The sequence below is a fragment of the Erythrolamprus reginae genome, chromosome 1 (assembly GCF_031021105.1).
Source record: "Erythrolamprus reginae isolate rEryReg1 chromosome 1, rEryReg1.hap1, whole genome shotgun sequence".
Lineage (NCBI taxonomy): Eukaryota > Metazoa > Chordata > Lepidosauria > Squamata > Dipsadidae > Erythrolamprus > Erythrolamprus reginae.
Window position 1 is genome coordinate 262,742,538 of NC_091950.1, and position 17,333 is coordinate 262,759,870.

Sequence of the window (17,333 nt, forward strand, 5' to 3'; positions counted from 1 at the left end):
AGAGACCACCCAATTCCATATTAGGATGGTTAAAAAGAAAATTTTGCTTTGTTAGGAAGAGAAGATAACAAAAATAATTTTAAAAATGGTCAGGAATGTAGTTCATAGTGTTAAAGAATTCCAGAGATATGCCTGGTGCTGAAAAATATTTTATTTGACTGGTTACTACTATTTAAAAAATGGCTGTCTAAACAAAGTCATACTTCATATTTTCCATGGCAAAACTTTATGGTAAATCAAACTGGTATAAGTGTCAAATAAAATCTCAGGTATGTTGTAAATTTGGGGATTACTTAATAACATTTTAATCCACTTCTCTGAAGTTTTTCCAAAATTGGTTAAATTGCAAATTACAAAATAATTTAGGTATAGCAGATTTAGATGTATTGGGCTAAGCGTAAATTTTCAGTTCATAATCTGAAGCCAGTTGAGAATTTGAAACAAACATGGTTCTAAAGATTCAGATAAGGTGTTCTGTCGGGCTCTCTGGTAGAATCCTCCCAAAAATTCACAGGTACAAATTTCAGACACACATTTGAAAATTCAAAACAATGTTCTTTATACTGAAAATTCACTTAAACCAAGCCCTCTTTTGGTATAGCAAAGAGCACTGGTTTCCAAACAAACTGGTAATTTGTATAAGTCCCTTATCTGTTCTGTGATACTTAGCTTGCAGCTGTGAGGCAATTCAGTCCTTCTTCTTTAACAAAGTGAAACATACTTTGCTCTGGTTTAGTTTCAAAGCGGGGAAAAATCAGCACACAAAAGGTCAGTAAAGCAGTCACGAAACACAATGATCAGATAATCCTCCACAATGGCCAAACCCACAGGCTACTATTTATAGCAGCCTCACTAATTACCACAGCCCCACCCAACCACAGGTGGCCTCATTTTCCTTGATAATAATCTCTCAGTTGTTGTTGCCTATGCATCGCTCTCCGCATGCGTGGCTGTATCATTAACTCTTGTTCCGAATCCAAGGAGGAGCTAGATAGTTGATCTTCTGAGCTGTCTGCCACACTCTCCTCCTCCCTGTCACTCATGTCTTCTTGGTCAGAGGAGCCTTCAGCAGATTCCACGGGGGGGGGGGACAGTCCTGCAGCATGTGGATGTCTCCCCCACATCCACAGTCCTTGGGGCAGGAGCTGGGCCAGAGCTAACCACAACATAAGGTTTCTTAAAATTCATATTCAATATTATCAGACAAACCAATAATTTTGAAGCTTCAATGGGTTGTCTCACCTTGTAATTGCACTAATTGTTAATTGATGATCTTTTCTCATCTATCCTGGAGATTTCCTCCATCTTCCGTATCATACATTTGTGTGATTTTATTTGTGTCAGAAGCATAAAAACTGCATAGGTATATGTATGAAAATAAGAATAAATTTGTGATTATTGGTTTCATTCAAGACAAAATCTATTTGCCTAGCATGTGCCAATTTATACTACACTTGATAGGCCTATTTACTAGCAGAATAATGGAGGGCTAGTTGCAGTTTTAAGGATCCTTGGTTTGGCTCCCCATTTAGAACTGGTCAGTTTCTGAAGAACATAGTTTTTTCCTCACTAACCTTCAATTTAGTATTGATGCGCAGTGACCTTTATATTAAAGCAGTATATAGAGTTAGGCCTATGTTTTTAGGATTACAGCAATGTTCCAAGGCACTCCTTTCACTGTAATTTGTAGCTTCCTGGCACAGCAGGTAGAGTGCTGTACTGCAGGCCACTGAAGCTGACTGTAGATCTGCAGGTCAGCGGTTCAAATCTCATCACCGGCTCAAGGTTGATTCAGCCTTCCATCCTTCCACGGTGGGTAAAATGCTGGCTCTGGTAAGAAGTGCTATTGCTAACATGTTGTAACCCGCCCTGAGTCTTAAGGAGAAGGGCAGCATAAAAATGGAATAAATAAATCTGCTTGTTGCGGATGTGGCAGGTACATATTTGCATTTATTTATTTATTTATTTTATTGGATTTGTATGCCGCCCCTTTCCAGAGACTCGGGGCGGCTAACAGCGACAATAAAACAGTGTACAATAGTAATTTGGTATTGATGATTAAAAATCAATTAATATAAAAACCAAACATACATACATACATACCATGCATAGAATTGTAAAGGCCTAGGGGGAAAGAGGATCTCAATTCCCCCATGCCTGGCGGCAGAGGTGAGTTTTAAATTGTTTACGAAAGGCAAGGAGGGTGGGGGCAGTTCTAATCTCTGGGGGGAGTTGGTTCCAGAGGGCCGGGGCCGCCACAGAGAAGGCTCTTCCCCTGGGTCCCGCATTGTTGTGGGTTTTGGTTTTATCTGTCTATCCTAATTTGTATGCCACCTACCTCCCTAGGGACTCAGGCGACTCACAATCAAAATATATAATATAATATTAAACCTCCTAAAACAATTTAAATTAAACAGTTAAAAGCCAACACATATCATTTATGGCTGGATCTAGATGGTACACTATCAGATTAATGGGGGGCCCAGGCCTGCCAAAAAAGCCAGGTCTTTTCAGCTTTCTGGAAGGCCAGTAGGCTGGGGGCAGTCTGGATCTCAGGGTAGCTGGTTCCAGACAGTTGGAGCAACAACAGAGAAGGCCCCCTTCTGGACCTGCCAGCCGACACTAGCTGACGGGACCTGGAAAAGACCAAATCTTTGGGCCCTTATCTGAAATGTCTGCTGGAATGAAACTCGCCAGACAGCCACAAAGAGTATGCTTGTTTATTGAAGAACAACACAACTGCGCCAAGAGACAGCTCTTAAATACCTACGAACAAAGAAGCCCCACTACTTCAAATTGCCAAGTAACTCACACTTCCGCTGGTGGAGGTCAAAATGGTTTGGGGGTATGCCGACCCGAAACGACTCCCGCCAGCGACCTCATCTTCACATCCCCTTTAGGGAGGACCATGGCTTGGACACCGGCGGGGAGGACACATCTACATTGAAGTCATGTGGTCATGAGAGGAATCACAGTCACTAAATGCGTAAATATCACTGAGACAACATGGGCATCTTCAGTTATGGTTTTATTGCTATTAAACATGTTTCGCCATGAAAAACCACAGTCACTAAGCAAGTTGTCAAAGGCATATGGCCAGTAGAGACCATGGTCGCTAGGCGAGTAATGTTCACTATGTGGTGCAAAATGGAGCAGTTGCAGGTGAGGATTTACTACGGTAAAGGCACATGGCCCACAAAGGAAATCACAGTGCTAATGTGGGGAGCCTATATCTCCTGTTGGTTGCCTTACTAAGCGAGATTCTTCACGAGGGGATGAACTGTCACTGATCCTGTTGCCGCCACTAAGTGACTGCTGTCGCTAAGTGAGTAACACAATAGAGGGTCTGAACCTAAAGAACATAAGAATTAGAGAGATGAGAAGGAAAATTTTACATAAATGGTATTTCACGCTAGTAAAACTAGCACAATTCCAGAGGAAAGGAAAAGGAAATTGCGGGCATGGTTGCCAAATAAAAGGAGTCTTTATGCATATGCTCTGGGAATGCGTTGAAGCTCAAAAATTTTGGAAGGAAGTACAGAATGAAATAATAATATACTAAATATTAATTGGATAAACATGAAAGAATTAGCAACACTAGTTAAATATGGGGAGTTACGAGAATTTAAAGAAATCAAAACGGCAACATTCACTTCGAAATTATGGAAATAAGATTAAATAACTGCTGAAAATAAATTGGAGAAGCTGATGGCACGATGGAATAAGGTGAAAAATTATATCTTTAGTAGAATTTATGACAACAATGTGAAAAATAAATTCCAATCACTTTTTGTATGTAAAGAAATGTAAACCGGAGCTAAGGAAGAAATTGAAACTTATTGCAAATAATTTAACCCCCTAAATGGTGGTGGGGTTTTATTGGTGTTGGACACTTTCTTTAAGTTTTTTTTGTTTGTTGTAATAAAATTTAATAAAAATATATATATTTTTAAAAAACCTAAATAGAGGGTCTGAGTAACACAATAGAGGGTCTGACCCTAAAACCTCATTTTATCAGAGCCTACACCCTCCAGTATTGTAAAAGAAGCAAGGTTCTAGGGGCCGAGTAGGGGGGCAGTCAGTGTAGAAGAGGGATAATAGGGTCAAGGTTTCCCCCCATTATCAGCTAACTGTTCCCCATTGCCAACACTGTACTGCTTTTCCATAGATTGTGTTGCAAGGAGGAACCCCAGTCTGGGGTCACAGCCAGACCTCGTCCCTTGAGGCGGAATCTGGAACTGCGATTCAAAGTTCGAAATGCAGATGAGGATGTAAAGAAGCTGGGAAGAGGGAGGTGAATGGGGGCCCCCGCCTTGCAGGACGGCCTACATATTTATCCTCAAACCAGTGGAGCAGTGGTTCTGGAAGATAACTTTCCAGAGCAGAACACGAGCCATGCTGAATCAGGCCAAAGCTCATCGAGTCCAGCATTCTGTGTCACACAGTGGCTCACCAATTGTACATGAGGCTATTGAGCGGAAAGAAGGCAAAACTCCATTTCCCTCGACTCCCAACAAATGGTACTCAAGGGAATTCTGCCTGCCTCAACCAACATAGAGGCGGCATATGGGTATCCGTTTCAATAACCACCGGCATCCGTGAATCTGTCTAATTCTGCCTTGAAAGTTATCAAGGATGACAGCTGTCACGACCTCTTCTGGAAGTGAATTCCATAAATCAACGACCCTCTGGGTGAAGAAATATTTCCCTTTATTTGTCCTCACTTTCTTACCTATGAGCTTTAGGGAGTGCCCCCTCGTCCTAGTATTGTATGATAGAGAAAAGAATTTTTCTCTATCCACCTTTTCTATCCCATGCATTATACACTTCAATCAAGTCACCCCTTAAACGCCATCTTTCGAGGCTGAATAGCCCTAGGCATTGCAATCTGGTTTCATAAGGGAGGTTCTCCATTTCCTTGATCATACTTGTTGCCCTTTTTTGCACTTTGAATTGTTGCAAACTACCTTATATAACTTCCCACACCCAGGTCCAGCATCGATGTAATAAAGGTGATGTGTGTGAAAATCCTGTATTAGGTACCATCTTATTGTTGGATCTAGAGGGTCCTTACCTTTGCAAGGTGCTCAGCCCGCTGGGACTGAGCCAGGACCTTCCGGAGTAGATGGCTATTAAAGTACAGACAGAGCATGTTCGAATGAACTAAACTTTTATTAGAAAAAGTAGAAAAAATAAAGTTTGTCTGAAGAGACGTAAAATGGCACATCTACATAGTTAATGAAGATAATGCGTAATGGAGATTCTCTAAAGCTAGAGACCTTCTTCCTGCAAAGAGGAGGATGTGAGCAAACAGGTTACATCACAAAGGAGGAGCTACATTAATAAACAGAGTTAACTATCTAACTACTGGATGTTTCTCAATGTCTTTGGAGGCTGTCAACCACAGCGTGACACCCCTTCTTTGTCAGTCATCAGAGACATAAGGGAGGGACATCAGGACATCAAGGCATCAGTTCACTTAAGGCACATTTTGTTGGTGAGGTATTCATGTTGATTAGCTGGCAACGGCTTATTAAGCAAGTCAGCGATCTGCTCAGTAGTAGGTATATACTGAAGTTTTACGAATCCTTCTTTCACCTTCTCTGGTATTTTGATACCGGATGTCAATGTGCCGTGAACGAGCTCCAACAAATTCAGCTTCAGCAATATATGTGACTGAAATGTTATCCTCCATAATAACAATTGGTTTCTTTGGACTTTCCCAAATACTATCAATGAGATCAAAAAGAGAGGTTAACTCATTACAGCAATCAGAAACACATGCATATTCAGACTCAGTTGAAGAGCAAGAAACAAACTTCTGCTGCCTAACTTTCCAAAAGAAAGGGCAACCATTTAAAAACAGTATATAACCAGAAGTACTTTTACGTGTTTCTGTGTCACTTGCCCAGTCAGCATCTGCATAACAAATCACTTCAGGGTACTCAACATGATTCGGCTCGAGGTACAGCTTCTTGTCCTTTGTGAGCTTCATGTATTTCAACAGTTTCTTTATGCAAGAGCAGTGAAACGTGGTTGCGTTACCAACATATCTGGACAGTAGATTCACACTCAGCGAAATGTCAGGTCTTGTCCAACTGCTGATGTACAATAGCGATCCAATCACTGACCGGTACAGTGTTTTGTTTTCAAAATCAGGATACTCTTCTCGGGTTAACCTGTAAAAATCAGTCTGCATAGGAGAACGACAAGTTTTTGCATCAGACATCCTACAATTCTGCAAAAGCTGGTCAACCTTACTTTCTTATGAAAGAGAGAACCCCTTCTCAGTTTTCTCAAACTGAACACCTAGATAATCATTTATATGCCCTAGGCTTTTTAAGGTGAAATGTTTCTCAAGACCCTTAGCAAAAGTTTTACTCGTGCTTTCATTTGGACCAACGTAAACAATATCATCAACATAAACAAGAACAATTTCATAAGTCTTACCTTGCCCTTTTGTGAACACGCATTCGTCAGGGACGGACTTAAAGCCCATTGAATTTAGCTTTTGGGATAATTTATTTATTTATTACTTAGATAACTTGTACCACATAAGGGCACTCTGAGGCCGTATAAAGACTTGCTCAGAGACCAGACTTCACCTTCTTGGTCCTGGAACCCGGGAGCACCCTTGACGTAGATCTCTTCATTTAGATCAGCGTTCAAATAGGCAGTCTCTACATCGAACTGAAAAACCTCTAAGCCCAAAGCAGAAGCAGTGACTAGGGCAATCTTGAAACTCTCATTTTTGACTGGGTGAATACGTGTCAGTGTAGTCATACGGATAAACTTGAGAGAATCCTTGAGCTACAAGTCTAGCTTTATACAGCTTTCCTTCATTAGGTTTTTGTTTGACTTTATACACCCAGCGTGTGCCAATGACTTTCTTCTTGTCAGGAGGCTCCATCTGTTGGAACACCTTAAGTTTCTTTAAGCAGTCCAGTTCGCATTCCATAGCCTCATACCATTTTTCTTGTTCAGATTCAGGCAAAAATTTGATCTGGTGAAAATGATCAGGTGGAAGTGTAAGATTATTACACATGAAAAGAAAAGGAGATTCAGATACTTGCTGTGCAAATCTCTTTGGAGGAGTTTCTTTAGCGGTTCTCTTTGAACGTCTTGGAACCTCGGTCCATCCTTCATCATCATTTCCGCCTTCAAGTTCATCGCCAGGGGTTTCCTCTGACTGTCGAAGGCTGTTCATCGTCTGGAACATTTGGAATATCTGGCACAGCTCCCTGGGCATCAGGTATCGCCACACCTTCCTTAGGAAAATAAACTGAAGTATCATTACTATGTATACTGGACCAATTTGTGTCTTCCTCAAATTTGGCTGAATTAGAAATATAGACTCTGTGATGAGAGTCAGCAAATTTGTGGTACTTGGAGACTTCATCAAAGCCGATGAATCTCATTCTTTCTGACACAGGACCTCCTTTCCTTCTTTGTTCAAGTGGAATGTTAACAGTGGCATAACAACCAAAAATGTAGATGTTTTGGACATCAGGCTTCTTGGCATGAAGCAAGTAATAAGGAGTGTCTTGTATGACGCTACTCCATGTTCTGTTAACAATGTAATTAGCATACCTTACTGCTTCACCCCAGTATGAAAAGTCCAGGTTCGCATCCTCAAGGAGACAACGAAACATCGTCTGCAAGATCCCGTTCCTCTGTTCACAAATACCGTTGTGTTGGGGAGTCGCAGGTGCTGAGGTCTGCTGGCGGATTCCATTCCTGGACATCCATCCTTGGAACTCTTGGGACATGAATTCGCCTCCACGATCACTTTGAATTCTCTTAATCCAGACGTCGTGTTGGGTGAGTATCTCTGCAGCAAAGTCTTTAAAGACCTCAAATGCCTCTGACTTTTGTTTTAAAAGAAATACATAACCAAATCGTGAGTAACTGTCAACTACAGTTAAAAAATACTTACGTTTACCAACAGTAGGCCGAAATGGACCGACAACGTCGGTGTGGACCAATTCAAAAATGCGTGAACACAATCGGACAGCAACTTTAGGTATTGGTGAATTTTTGGACTTGGCTGTGTTACAAATTTTGCAGTCTAAGTAAACTTGGCAAGTCCCATCAATTTTAAAACCATCAACATATTCAGACATCTTTGCTAAGACGGGGTAAGAAGCATGCCCCAAGCGACGATGCCATCTGTGGACACACCTGGAATGAAAAGATTTGTTTGTTAATACATGTTTGACATTTGTAACAGTATTAGGAACCTCAGGGATTTCATTGGCTTTAGAAGCCTCTGAACTAGTAGTTGCACCAGGTTTTCTCTCTGGACCTGTGCTTTCGCCCATTGGAACGCTTATACTTACACTATCTTTAATTGGAGGTTTAGATTTTAAATAAAAAACCCCTCTAATGGGAATGGCAGTAGCAAGAAGTTTGCCATCCTTGATAATGTTAGTGTCTATGAGTTCATAGTTTATTACAACCTTCAATTCTTCTCTCAGGCAATAACCACTAAGAATGTTGTTCTTGGCAGTTGGAACGTAGAAAACATTTGAGATAAGGGAGTCCAGTTCTTTGACGAAGACTTTTCCTTTTCCTTCCACCTTGGAGTGTAGATCCCCAAATCCAATCAATTCCTTGACATCTGTCTGGTGTGGCTTAGTGAAGGATTCCTTCCGGTATGCGAAGTGCACCGCTGCTCCGCTGTCTAGGGTCCATAACTCACGTATGTCGTAGAGTGGACTCTTCTCAGGAACAGTGCTGAGGAAGATGGTACTAACATAAGTAGGTTTCTCATCTTTGGAGTCTTTGGGAGTTGTCTTTGCAGTCCCAGAACTCTTTCCTCGGGATCCTTTCTTCTGTGCGCCCTTTGGTTGAGTTGGATAAGGTGGAGGGTCAGATGTGCCAGAGTGGACACTTTGCAAATCAGCAGACTTGTGAGTGTCATCCTTCTTAGGTTGTTTCTGGCGTGGGTACTTTGGAGTACTGGTTTTCTGTTGACCGCTCTTTGCCAAGTTAGGTTTGAATGCTGCTGACATAGGCCTAAGGCTAGTGCGCAGCAGTTCTTCTTCAGTTAGCATGTTACAGAGTCTCTGTGTGGTCTTTTGGGCCAATGGAAGTATACTGAACTTGTAAATGACTTCCCTCCATTCAGGACCAAGGGAAGTTATGATAGCAGCATTGACTTGATCATTGTCATAGCGATATCCTCTCCTCTAAATCTTTGTGCATGGTTAGCATCTTAGATAAGTGTGGAGCAAGTTCACTCCCAGTTGGAAGTTTAGTATTGGTAAACTTGGATATCAGGATGTAGTTGCCTTCATCTGATACTGGCCTAAACATGCTGTCAAGTGACTCTTAACAGCTCAGCAGAAGTGATGTCATGAGTGTATCTCATTGACAATTGTGAGTCCATGCTCATAAGAATGAGTAGCTTGGCTTTTATGTCAGCTTCTCTTTCTTCTTCAGTCCAGCGCCTTACTGGGGGATTGTGAGCAATCCCATCTATGTCGTGAGCCAGTAGGTGCAAATTAATCCTGTGAAGCCACTTCCTGTAGTTGTGTCCATTGGGCATCAGCACGAACTCACCTTTCAATGCAGAAGACGTGACAAACCTGGTGGCTGAGCCATCTGGGGAAGCTGCGTTGGCATCTGTGGAGTAAGGACTGGTGGCCTCTGGTGAAACAGAAATGCCTGGAATTTGAGGAACTGGGTCCCTTTGCATCTGTGAGGCGAGAGAAGCTCTAGATACATTAGACTTCACATCATACACACTGGCTTCAGGAAAAGTTTGTGCCTTTCGGGCATTCCATCCACTAGTGGCCGCTGCTGCGTAAGTTGCTGCAGTGGGTGAATTAACCCCCCCGCGGCTCGTAGCTGCAAAAGGCAAATGTTCCATTTTTTTTTCTGTGGGCAGTTCTGCCCTCCCTTCTCCCTCTGGAAGGGCCTCTATGTTAGATAACGCGGCAGGGAAGAAATGTGTGACCACTGAAGCGTGACCCTTTTGCGCATGTCTGTCTTCTGTTGGATAGTAGGAGTACATTCCATGGCTGTCTACTTTCTGAGACTGGGTATACGTGGCATCTGCCAGGGACACAGACTCCATTTTTTCTGTTATCAACTTTAGTTGGAGTTTCTTCAAAGATCTTAATTCTGTTCTAGCTTCATTTGCTTTTTCTAAGTAACTGAAGTAGATTTCTCGCTGCGCATTGTTTTTCATAGTAGGTAAATTATCAAAGTGAAGACAGAATGACTCTAACTCATGAATTTCTTTCTCAAGTTTATCAATGATTCCCTCAATTTTCTCCAGATTCAGGGCTGTCCCCTTTATACTAGCAGAAGTGAGAGAGATCAAATCAAGATGCTTTGTTTTGGCAGAAGCCTTACCGGGCAAAGCTGATGACAGAAGAGTTTGAGATTGAAAAGGTGTTAAAGTTTCTTCCTCTGCTTCTTCGTCACTAGGCTGATTTGAAATACTGCCTGAGGGACACCCTTGGACAGATTTTATTTCTTCCTCCCGAATCCCAATCTGGTCATCAATTAGATAAGAGTGACTTACGATTTGTTGAGATTCGCCAGGTTTGGAAGGTTCCGACTCAGGTTGCAAAGACATGATTACTTTCCTTTTATTATCCGTGGCACGGATAATTTCTTTGAGCTCAGCAAGCTGCTGGCCGGAGATTGAATCGATGTAGGATTGCGTGAGTGGATTTCTCTTCCGTTTGGCTGGCATCTGGAGAACAGCCAGTGAGCTTACAGAATGTAAGCGGAGTCTGCTTCTTTAATAGTAACCATCTGTCTGCTTACCATGTTGGATCTAGAGGGTCCTTACCTTTGCAAGGTGCTCAGCCCGCTGGGACTGAGCCAGGACCTTCAGGAGTAGATGGCTATTAAAGTACAGACAGAGCATGTTCGAATGAACTAAACTTTTATTAGAAAAAGTAGAAAAAATAAAGTTTGTCTGAAGAGACAAAATGGCACATCTACATAGTTAATGAAGATAATGCGTAATGGAGATTCTCTAAAGCTAGAGACCTTCTTCCTGCAAAGAGGAGGATGTGAGCAAACAGGTTACATCACAAAGGAGGAGCTACATTAATAAACAGAGTTAACTATCTAACTACTGGATGTTTCTCAATGTCTTTGGAGGCTGTCAACCACAGCGTGACACTTATTTGCTCTTTCCTTAATATCTTTAGCCCCACGGGATCCTGATCATTATCAATTAAAGGTGTTTTAAAAGCCTTCACCCAATCATCACTTAAAGAAAAGATTGTAGCCACTTCCCGATGTTCACGTTTAATAATTTGTTCACACAATTCATCTAAATCTGGGATAGGTACAAAAGCCAGGGCCACTACCATTTTTGCCCACACAGCAAACTCAGGATCTGTATTGTATTCATGTGCTATTCCCTAACCAAATGCTTCCCCATATATTTGTGGTAGATGAAAAAAGCACTAATGGTATTCAAAGTCACAATGAATGTTCTGGAGCTGATTGTCAGGTAACAGGTTTTTAACAAATTCAAAAAGCCTTTTATATGTAGCAGTCTGTTTGGCAGAAATGCACATAAAACGGGATGCACTCCTTCATATTTTTTGGCTAAAATGACATACACCTGTGCAAATAACTTTGGAGCTATGGCAAAAAGTCCTATCCACAAACCAGGTGTTGGATGACTGCAAGATGTTCAGCCAAGTCCTTCAAAATAAGAGGATCCTCCTTGACCCTTCTCCAAAATCGCCTAGTAGGAAAGGTTCTTTTATGATCCAGGAGTTGATGACTATGTCTTGTACTTCTCAGGTAAAATGTGGTCATAAAGGATTACTTGGGTGTGCTGGTGCTGCCCAAATTTAGTTTCTTTTACTTCTGATTGTTTTTCTTAACACTTGGTGTCAAGATAAAGGAGTATTTATGCATATGTTTTGGGAATGCCCGATAGTGCAGGAATTTTGGCAAAAAGTGAAAGAGGATATCAATAGAATGCTAAATATACAATGGACAATCACGAAGGAAATGGCAGTACTAGTTAAAAGCAATGCAATGGGAGAAATTTATTTAGAGAAATAAAAACAGCAATAGAAAGCACTCGGGCAGTAATAGTTTTGGGTTGGAAGGATGCAACAAAATGGACAATGCAAAATTGGTATAGGTACATGGTGGATCATATCCAATTTGAAAAAAAGGATAAATTTGGATAATGAAACAGAGTTGGGACAACTGATGGGACGGTGGGACAAGGTAAGAAGATATATGACGAGCAGAATCCGAGACCAAGCTACAAGAAATAAATTGGAATCACTCTATAATATGTAAATAGATATATTGCTCTTGGGTCAAGTGGACTATACAAGAAACACCCCCGATTTGGTGGTGGGGAATGTGTGTGTGTCTGGGTGATGGGCACATTTCACTATGCACTGTTTTATGTTTGTAATATAAATTTGTTAAAAATTAATTTAAAAAACACTTGGTTTCCTGGCATTGCGGGTACATGATGGGGCTCACATTGGCAAGACATGAGTGGCTCACCTCAGAAGTGCCCTCCATTACCTCCTCTCCCCTTTGTTTCATGCCACTCGAGAAATGCGCAACAGCAACATGTTGAGCAGAGGGAAGGATGAGAATGATCATTGAATCTTTTTATTATTTCTCCAAACCTTGTGTGAATTCTGGCACTGCACCATGTTGCTTGCAGCGCCAGTAAAAGTAAGGCAAGAATCAACCATACCCCTCAAATACATACAGGCAAGGTTGGGCTGCTGCCTAAATGGTATTTATTATTAGAGTTTATTTTTTTAAAATAAAGTTTATTAAATATTTACAATAAAATCACACAAGTATATTACATATAATACAACACAACGTACACACAATTGAAATAGAAGAAGGAAAAAGTGTAAGAGAGAAGAAACAGGTGTGAAATCAAGAAAAAGAAAAAGCACTCTATCAATTACATTTTGGTATCGTTATTTACATTTGAACTACTCTAAGAGTAGTACATTTAATGTGCAGCTTAAGTCTAGTCCTTTTATTACTTTATTATACATCAATTGCATATATACATTTGCAATTCTTCATAACATTTTATCATTCATATATATATCCTTCAATGGTATAATGGTGCTATTGTATCTTAATGTGTATAAATTGTAATTAAGTTTGTTACTTTTGTTAAGTTTGTTACTTTAGTATTGAGGGTTATTATTAGAGTTTAAATGGACCTTACAGGTAATTGAGTCCAACTCCCTGCTTAAGCAGGAAATCCTACAGCACCCCAGCCAAATGGCGGTCCAATCTCTTGAAAATGTCCAAAGTTGGGGAGTTGACAACTTTCGCTGGCAGGCTGTTCCACTGGTTGATTGCTCTCACCGCCAGGAAGTTCTTCCTTATCTCCAGGTTGAATCTTTCCTTGGTCAGCTTCCAATCGTTCCTCATCCGGCCCTCTGGTGCCCTGGAAAATAGTGTGACCCCCTCCCCTCTGTGGCAACCCCTTAAGTACCTGTATACAGCTATCATGTCCCCCCTAGCCCTTCTTTTTACTAGACTATCCATGCCCAGTTCCAGCAACCTTTCCTCCTATGGCCTGGTCTCTAGTCCCTTTATCATTTACACCCCTTTCCAGAGTGCTTTCAATGCGCTCGCCTTTGTGTGGTGGGCATGAATGTGTGACATGAGTCCAGATGTCGTTGACTAACCTGTACAATGACAATCTTTTGTCCCTGGCTGCACACATGCAAAACATCTCATCGTATTGGATCCAGGCTCGGCCGTCATATTCGTAATGGGTTTTAATAATTGTCCATGTATTTAATCATGGACTTAGCCTGGCTAGGATCCTTCTCCATTCTGACATAAAAGTATGTCATAAATCCATATAACCAAGAAGGACCGTTGAACTTAACTGAACGGTCTTCTCACTGCACTGCGAAGAGAGTCCAACATGGGGTATAGTTCAGCCTGATTGGAAGGGACTGAGTTAAAATTAACATAATAAATAGGTCCCGCCCCCCTTGTGGACCCTGGTGAGTCAGTCGATAATAAAACGAAGTCATAGTGTAAGTAACTCAGCAACATTTATTCAACCAAACCAACCGTAATTGGGAACTTTGTGCCCCTGGGCTCTAAAGCCGGGCGGGTTTGGACTCTCTTCACAGTGCAGCGAGAAGACCGTTCAGGTAAGTTCAACGGTCCATCTCCACTGCACTGCTCAGAGAGTCCAACATGGGATATACCCAAGTTAAGTCCTTAGGGCGGGAAAGGCTAGGACAGGGGCACTGATTCTCTGCACACCCATTGTAGTACTCTGCGTCCGAAGGCTGCCTCCGCCAAAGCATAGGTGTCTAAACGGTAGTGTTTAATGAATGGGTCGGGAACTGTCCAGGTTGCTGCCCGACATATGTCCTCAATTGGAGCCTGGGTTGCCCAGGCTGCTGACGTAACCGCACTCCTTGTGGAGTGTGCCGTGATGCCTGGTGGAAGTGGCATGGAGGATTTCCGGTAAGCTGTAACGATACAGGCTTTAATCCATCTACTTGCTGTTTTAGGCGAAACCTTTAATCCCTTAGAAGGTAGGGCGTAGGACACAAACAATGCCTCTGACCTCCGAAACGTTTTGGTGCATTTGATGTATATCTTGAGAGCACGTCGCACATCCAGCGTGTGCCATTTCAATTCCAATGGATGAGATCCATGCCCACAAACGTTTGGAAGCACGAGTTCCTGCGTCCGGTGGAAGACCGAGTTGACTTTGGTCAGGAAGGTCGGGTCCAGTCTCAGAACCACCCTGTCTGGGTGAAAGATGCACAAGTCTGGCCTTACTGACAGAGCGGCAATCTCTGACACCCGGCTAGCTGAAGTGATAGCTACAAGGAATATTGTCTTATAGGATAAAAGCTGTAGAGAAACCTCTCGTAGGGGTTCGAAAGGGGGCCCCGTAAGTGCCTGAAGCACTGTTGGTAAGTCCCAAGTTGGAAACCGATGAATTGTCGGTGGGTTTAGGTTAGCTGCTCCCTTGATAAAGTCCTTTATCCATGGGTGGTGGGAAATAGGTCTGGTTAGGTCCAATTTAAGAATAGATGCTATGGCCACAACCTGTCTACATAATGTATTAGGTGCCAATCCTCTGTCCAAACCCTCTTGTAGAAAAGATAGGAGCTGTACTACACATGGTTTTTGAGGGTCAAACTTTTTAGTTTTACAAAATGAACAGTACGCTGCCCAAGTAGATTGGTAGATTCTAGTTGTGGAGGGGCGTCGCGATGCCTGGATCGTAGCAATGTCCCTTTCTGGCACCTGTTGTCTCCTCAAGTGATCCCCCTCAAGTGCCAGACGGCAAGTTTCCACCACTGAGGATCTGGGTGGGAAACTGCCCCCTGGGTTAGCGATATCCGGTGGTGTGGAATGCGCCAAGGGGGGAGATTGAAAGCGCTGTGAGGTCTGAAAACCATGGGCGCCTGGGCCAATACGGGGCTATCAAGATGAGATCTGCCTGTTCCTGTAAAAGCTTGTGGATTACCTTTGGAATGATGTGTACTGGTGGGAACGCATAGAGTAGACCCCCGGGCCAGGGGCAATGTAGTGCGTTGACCTGCTCCGCTCCTGGCAATGGGAAGCGGGAAAAGAACCTCGGTAGTTGTGTGTTGAGGTGCGTTGCGAAGAGGTCTACTTCTGGTGTTCCATATCTGCGTGCGATCTCCTGGAACAATCGTGTGTCCAAGCGCCATTCTGCTGGGTCTATGGTTGTGCGGCTCAACCAATCCGCCTGGGTGTTGCAAATACCAGAGATATTTTTGGCTCTTAGCGAACTCAGGTGTTGTTCCGCCCACCTGAATAGATTGTGGGCCTCCAGCATCAATCTGCCCGATCTCGTGCCCCCCTGATGGTTTATGTGGGCCTGAGTCGAGACATTGTCCGTTAGGATGAGGACCTGTTTCCCTCTCACCTGCTGTTTGAAATGCAACAGAGCTAGGTGGACCGCTCTGAGTTCCTGAAAGTTGATGCTTGAATCCCAGCGATCCTGTGGAGTCCACAGTCCCTGGGCAACTCCGGAAGGTGAGTGGGCACCCCATCCGGACAGGCTCGCATCCGTGGTTATTGTGACTTCGTGATGCAGAAGGAACGTGGATCCCCGTTGGAGGGCTGGTGATCTCCACCAGTGTAGTGAGCAGAGCACCTCCGCTGAAATCCTTACCAGTCTGTTTGAGTGGCTGATCCTTTGTTTTTGAAAGGGGATCAAAAGCCATTGCAAGGGTCTGGCGTGGAGTCTCGCCCAAGACACTATATCGATGCAAGAGATGAACATCCCTAGCACCTGAGACAGTAATGCCAGAGAGACTCTCCTCTGGGATTGTAGGTAACCTGTCATGTTCCTGATTTTGTCTTGACGTTCGGTCGAGAGGAATACCTTGCCTCTCTGTGTGTCGATAAGTTCAACGGTCCTTCTCCACTGCACTGCTCAGAGAGTCCAACATGGGATATACCCAAGTTAAGTCCTTAGGGCGGGAAAGGCTAGGACAGGGGCACTGATTCTCTGCACACCCCTTGTAGTACTCTATGTCCGAAGGCTGCCTCCGCCGAAGCACAGGTGTCTAAACGTAAAAGGCACTGAGTAGGTGTGAAGTGACTTTTTTGGTGGTTGATTGTAAACCCACGCGCCTCTAGCGATCTGATGGTTTCCGCTAGATCCGCCTTCGCCTGGCGGGGATTGCTGGACAGAATTATGATGTCGTCCAGGTAGGCCAACAAACGCAGGGGTCTTGACCTCAAGTCTGCGGTCAGGATATCCAGAAGTTTCGTGAATACTCTTGGAGCCGAGGAGAGGCCGAAGGGCATGGCCCTGTACTGGAAATGAAGATCCTCGAAACAGAACCTCAGGAATTGTCTGTGTTCCGGATGAACCGGGATGTGCAGATATGCCTCCTTTAGATCGATGGACGTGAGCCAGTCCCGTTGCCGGATGGCTGCCAGGATTGTTTTCAAAGAGTGCATTTTGAATCTGCGATACTTGATGCATAAATTGAGTTGATGTAGATTGAGTATAAGGCGGCATCCTCCTGAAGGCTTGGGAACAAGGAATACCATTGAGTAGTATCCCTTGCCTTCCTGAAGAGGTGGGACCCTCTCGATGGCCCCTATCTCTAACAGGTGGTAAATTTCCTGATGTAAAAGCTCTGCTTTTTAATGTTGATGTGTCACTGGGCAGCGAAGAAATCTGTTTGGGGGTGAGTGTAAGAATTCTATTTTTAGACCCTGGGATATGGTATCTAACGCCCAGGCGTCTGTAGAGATAGATTCCCAGGAGTCAGTGAAATATTGAAGCCGGCCTCCGATGGGAAACTGAGAATTTAAGTCAT